Below are 6706 nucleotides of genomic sequence, written 5' to 3'. Positions count from 1 at the left end.
GTTTCTTCAGTAGAACACAAACGAAGATTTTTAACTCAAACCGTTGCAGTCTGTCAGTCATTTTAGTGTCAGGGTTTAATTTGGTTTTGTTTGTGTATGTTTTATGACTCTCGAAGCCGTTATTCCCATCCACTTGCATTATAGGACTGACAGACTGCAGCGGTTTGACTTAAAAATCTCCGTTTGTGTTCTACTGAAGAAACAAAGTCACCTACATCTTGGATGCCCTGGGGGTAAGCAGATAAACATAAAATTTTAATTTTTGGGTGAACTATCCCTTTAAGAAACTTCTCAGAACATCCTAACCGCATACTTCTAGTATAAGCAAGCAAAAACATGGTCAAATCAGAAGTGCACAGGCAGATACATACAGACTGTTCCAGTTAAGTGTTGCTCCTGTAGCTTTATGATGCATCAGCGCTGTGTGTGTTTGCTGCCATTCTGTAGGTGGTTACCCTGTGGCATTAGAGAGTTAAGTGTGTGTGTGTGTGTGTGTCCTGTCTCTAACCAAGCAGATCAGTATATATATATATTAAAGCAATAAGTCCCAAGAAGCCGTGGTTTACAGTGCATTTATAACAGCTAAGGGGCGTTGTTAGGCACGACGTGAATGTAGTTCCTCATAAACGGTTGTGGTTCCAACAAAGTGGTTGCCGAGCAACACACGAATGTACAACACCTTTGTCATATTATATTTTTATATTAATATTAATATTTTTTGTTAAATATTAAAAATGTTAAAATGTTAACAACTTTGTGTGTTTTTGTCATGACTTATTATTATTATTTTAAATTTGTCAGTGTAGTTTTTATTCATTTTTACTTCAGTTTTAGGTATTTTAGCAGCACAAAGTTAAACTGAATCAAAATAAGAAATGTTGCCTTGGCAGCTATAGCTGAAATAAAATAACTTTATATTGTAATATTTTATTTCAGTTAAATGAATTTTATTTCAAGTGCTATACCTTTTTTACAACAAATTTAACATAATGTATTTCTTACAGTGATCACTTTATATAAATTACATATTTATATAAAGTATATCAAACATGATTAATTTAGCTTGAAATTACACAATTATTAACCCTTAAACACCTTATTTGTCTGATGGAATATAAATATCTTACAGAAATGGAATTGAACAAGCTGTAAAATGCACAAGCTGACCAGTGAGAGAGAGAAAACGCGAGGTGAGGGAGAGATAAAGAGAGGATGGCAGAGGAAATCTCCAGCAAACCTACGCGGAGAGCAGAATAATGTGTGTGTGGTGTGAGAGAGTGGGTGCAGACGACCCTTCAGAGGGAAAAAACAGATGAGTAGATGAAAAACAGCAGATAAGGATGATGGGAGATTTTAACACTAAGCAGTACAGATTTAAAGCCCTTCAATGCCCCAAACACACACACGCACACGCTGGCAGTTTAGTCTGTGAGCGAGCGGCTGCTCCACGCAGCTGATCTTTCAGCAACAGACTAAATATTTATGGTGCTCGTGCTCAGAGGTGAATTATTCAGGACTCTTACAGACCCTGCAGCCAATAGAGACTTTCAGAGATCAACTCCGTCACCAGAATAAATAAGCCTAACTGCCCTGAGGAATGTACTGGATTTGTGTGTGCCCTTCAATAAACGCTTCCTATGACAAAAACGGCTTAATAAACATGCTTAATATGAACATGCAGAAAGGTTACTGTGAAGGTCAAGTTTTAGGTTAGAAACTATCATTAGCTCTGGATGAAAACAATTGAGGTCAATGGAAAATCCTCAGTGTGATAGAATAATAAGTGTGAGTGTGTGTGTGTGTGTGTGTGTGTGTACAGATTGCAGGCCGCTCAGGGCAAAGACGTAACAGCTTGTGCGGCGCTGCTCTGTCGCAGCCAACTTAAGACTTCTTTAGTCTGCTGAGATATTGTGGATTGTGCCACACAAACCATTCAAATGCTTCATCAATGTGATTTATTTATTAATTTTTTTTATTCAGCAAGGATGCACTAAATTGGTCAAAAATGGCAGTAAGAGCATTTAAAATCTTACATTTCTATTTCAAATAAATGTTGTTCTTTTCAACTTCATCAATGAATCCTGAAAAAAGGTTTCCACAAAAATATGAAGCAGCACTGTTTGCAACATTGATAATAATCAGAAATGTTTCTTGAGCAGCAAATCAGCATATTAGAATGATTTCTGAAGATCATGTGACACTGAAGACTGGAGTAATGATGCTGAAAATCCAGCTTTGATCACAGCAATAAATTAAAATTTTAAATGTAGTACAATAGAAAAGTTATTTTAAATGGTAATAATATTTCACAATATTTCTGTTTTTACTGTAATACAACACAAAAGGAGATGTTTTGAAGAATGTCTAAAGTCATTGTCTTTAATGCAGTGAAAGTGAATGAGGATGGATGCTGTCAAGCTCCATTAAAGACAAAAAGCAGCATAAAAGTACCTGAAAATCATTCATACAACTTGTGCTATGTTACAAGTCTTCTGAAGTCATATAATGCTTCATCTGAGGGAAAGGCTGTATTCATTGAAAACCTGGTTTTGCAAATCTAACTTGACCGCTGTGGCCACTATTTGCGCTTTTATTGTATGGAAAAGAGCAGCTAAAACCTTTAAAAGTAATAATAAAGAAAGTTTTGACTAGCAAATATTTAAAATCAGTTGATATTTCAGTTAATTTGTCACACTGGAATGGAAAGTCTATTTGTTTGTTAAAAATATTTGGCACTGACCTTTTAATTTTACGTTTAAAAACATTAAGTAAATAAATAAATGTTGATGTTCCAGTTAATTCATCACACTGGAAGTGGAAAGTCAAGTTGGGCGCATTGCATAATGGGATATAGTTTGTTTTTGTACTGCCCATTTTGGTCAAAGTAGAAGGGCATTTGAACTTGCACGCATGCATTTGCATATAAAGTTGAGTAGTCTGTGCCATTCTGAACATATCTACATTAAATCTTCACCTTCAGTGTTTATTTTTCCTTAACCAGATCTGAGACTGGTGAAGACTGACGATAGGATCTCCACTTCATTTGGTATATCGGGCTGTAAAGCACAACGACCGACATTCCGCCTGGATCGACGAGCCATCGAGAGACTCGTGTGACAAGATGAACAAGATTTTGCTCTTAACTAAAGAGCCACGGCTCGATATTACCAGAGGGGTCAAGAGTACCTCCGATTGCACAGAGCCAGTGAAGGCAGATGTGCCATCATTAAACATCAATACTGCATCGCCTATATGGGGCCCTTGGGAGGCCGTTTCCAATCTATAGCTCTCAATCTTTTTCCCGTCTATGTGTTTCTGAAAGCCCCTGTAACTCAAGCCCTAAAGAAAAGCGCATGGATATTAGGTAATCCGAGTTGTTTTTCACTAGTCACTATGCCGTGGGGCAGCTTGTGTTTTTGTGCGTGTGCAAATGTGCAATACGACCCCCCTTCAGGCTCTGGTTTTTAAAGAACTGCAATCGAGTCTGAAATCAAGCCCGGCCATTCTGTGCGGGGCCTCAGAGGGAGCGACGGCTCTCAGAATTGGATTACAGTGTGTGAATGGGGTCTGTTCCCCTTGGATGGGTTCTCCGCAGGACCCCCTACTGTCACGCCGCTGCTCATTACGGTTAATCTATGCATGCGAGCGCCCGGTTTTCCCACGCAGAACCGCCTGTGAGGTCGGAGACTGAGGTTTAAGAATGAATGTAAAGGCTCTTTTCAAGCTTTGCCGTGTGACGATTTCATGGTCAGATTTAATTCTCCAGACGTCATCTAATTTGGAATTTTCTTGCACAAGTGGCAAAAGGTGCGATTGTTGCCGAATGGAAAGTTGGATTATGACAGTAATCTCTCATGATTGTTTTGCACGAGAGAGCGGTCAGACTGTTGTGCTGTGATTAATTTGGCTGTGGATGTGAAGGGATTACACAGATGTGTCCGTCTTGTTTTGGGACATGTTTGTTTGGATGTGTAAACGCTCATCAAACGCTAAACCCTTCCTCCAATTACTCATCAATCCCTTCTGCACTCATCCATCATTCCCGCTTTTCAATTACTCTTCTTTCCATTTGTGGTTAGATAATGACCCTTGTTCTTACGATTAGTTTAGTCGTTCTTTCTTTCATTTCTGTCTGTCGTTTTTTGTCCCTCTGTGTGTCTGTTGTTCATCTATCAATATTCATCTATATTTCTTTTTTTTTTACTCCTCTGGTTGCCTCTACTGTTTTATTATCCCTTTACCATCTCTCTTTCACACAGGCTGTACCATCTCATCTTTCTTTCGGTCTGTCATTCTTTTGTGTCTGTCTGTTGTTCTATTTTTTTTTCTATATTTCTAATTGGCATTCGTTTTTGTCTCCTTTGGTTCCTTCTATTATTCATTCTGTTTTTCCTTCTATATGACGTACATTCTTTTTGTCTGTTGTTATTTTGTCTGTCTGTCATACTTTTTCTGTCTGTTGTTTTGTTCTTTCTGTTGTTCTTTTTTCTGTCTGTCACTCATTCTTTTGTCTGTTGTTCTTTCTGTCTGTTATTCTTTTCTGTCCATCTGTGTGTCTGTTGTTCTTTCTTTCTTTTCTGTATTTCTATCTGTCATTCTTTTTGCCTCCTTTTTTCTGTCTGTTGTTTAGTTCTTTCTGCCTGTCATTATTTTCTTTCCATCTGTCTGTTGTTATTTCTTTCTGACTTTTTTCCCCTTCTTACTTTTCTTAGATCCGGTGTGTACTGTCCTGCAGAGTTTAGCTCCAAGCATAAATAAAAAACACACCTGAAGCAGCTAATCAAGGTCTTCAGGATCACTAGAAGCGTCCCGGCAGGTGTGTTGAAGCCCAATCCTTGGCCGTCCAGGAGCAGAAATGGACACCTCTGGTATAGATTAATGCTCACCCAAACCTGGTAATCCCTTGGTAGAAGCGAATGCGCTCTCGGGTTTCCACAGAACGAGGGTTACTGTCTAGCCATAGCAAATGGTTTACCCATTATTCCCTCCTTCCAATTACCCATCATGCCCCTAAAAGCCCCATCGCTCTGGTTTCTTCTATTTTCCCGTATCCTTTTACCATCTCTTTCATTTAGACTGTCTGTCTTTCTGCTTTCTTTTTCTTTCTGTTCTTCTTTGCTTTCTGTCTGTAGGTTTTTTTTCTGTCTGTCATTAGTTTGTCTCTTTCTGTCATTCCTTCTGTCTGTCTTTTCTTTCGGTCATTCTTTTTTCTCTCTTTTGTTTCTTTCTGCCTTTCTTTTTCTTTTTTTCTGTCTGTCGTTCTTTTATGTTTGTCATTTCTTCCTGTCAGTTGTTTTTTCTGTCTGTCATTCTTTTTTTTTGTCTGAATTTGTCATTCTTTTGTCTTTCTGTCAGTATTTTTTATTTCTTTCAGCCTGTCTTTTTTATTTCAGTCTGTCTTTCTGTCTGTCATTCTTTTCTTGTATTTCTGTCTGTTGTTCTTTTCTTTCTGTCTGGTGTTCTTTTTTTGGTCTCTCTCTTGTTCTTTCATTTTCACCATATCTCTTTACCGTCTCTTTCTTTGTTGTTCTGTCTTTCTGCCACTCTTTTTCTGTCTTTATTTCTTTCGCTCATCCTCTTCTTTCTTTCTGTTGCTCTTTTATTTGTCATCCTTTTCTTTGTCTTGTTTTTTCCCTGTAATTCTTTCTTTCTGCTTGTCGTTTTTTCTGTCTGTTGTTCTTTACTTTCTCTCTCTCTGCCTCTCTTCTGGATGCAGTGTATTTGTGAAGCTGGCAGAGGGCTGCTTATGTAACACTGCGGCGTGTTTTTGCTGACACATATATGTGAAAGAGGATTGGCGTGAAGCCCTGGACAGAGAATCTGTTGTTTGGGGATTATTTCATATTGATGTGTTTCTTTCAGCGCTCGGTCACCACAGGTGCCTCAGATGTGACCCGTGTTATCAGAGGGCAGCGTGAAAGCTGAATATGGAGAGTGTGGCCTGCAGCTGTTAGAAAGATCGAGGCTGAGCTGCACAGCACCCACTCATTCCGTTCCCTGCCTGTCTTGCGCCGTCACACTATTTCTCACATGTGGTCCTGCTGCAGGCAGCTATTCCCTAATGTTCTCCCTCTATGTACGGTTTCACACTCATTGACTAACATGAATACACGTGCACAAACACACATACACAGTAAGTCAGACAGATATTGTCAGGAATCTGTCACTTCGGTCTAGTGTTATTCATGGTTATTTCATGGAGCCCTGACACTCCCGTCATGTCTTGTTTTCATGTGAGTGCGCGGCTTCAAGAGTGCTCGAGCCGTGCGCTCTCGACTGCGTGTCCTGTTTCATGTTGGAGCGTGGTGTTCGGATCCCGGCACTCATGTCTTGTTGAGTTTCGGTTTTGTGTCGGGGTCCGGACACTCGCGCTCCATGTTCTGTCTTGTTGTGGGTGCCTGTGGTCTCGAGTTCGCTCAGCCGTGCACTCTTCTGACCAAGTGTGTTGTGTTTTGTGTAGCATGCGGTTTGTGTTCGACCGCGTTTTTTTCTTGTTGTCTTGTGTTGTTGTTGCACGCAGCTCGTGTCATCGGCTGCGTGCGTTCATGTCCTGTTTTGTCTTGTGCTGTGTAGCACGCAGCTTGATTTTCGCTGGCTGCGTGCAGTCTTGTCTTGTGTGAACACGCGGCTTATGAGTTTTCTCATTAGCTGTGTGTTCATGTCTTGTTTTGTTCAAGCACATGGCTTGTGATTGTTTTGCTGGCCA

Source organism: Sinocyclocheilus rhinocerous, unplaced genomic scaffold, assembly GCF_001515625.1.
Source record: "Sinocyclocheilus rhinocerous isolate Xijiao unplaced genomic scaffold, SAMN03320098_v1.1 scaffold1183, whole genome shotgun sequence".
Classification (NCBI taxonomy): Eukaryota; Metazoa; Chordata; class Actinopteri; order Cypriniformes; family Cyprinidae; genus Sinocyclocheilus; species Sinocyclocheilus rhinocerous.
The sequence above is the reverse complement of the archived record's forward strand: the minus strand, read 5'-3'. Positions refer to the sequence as shown.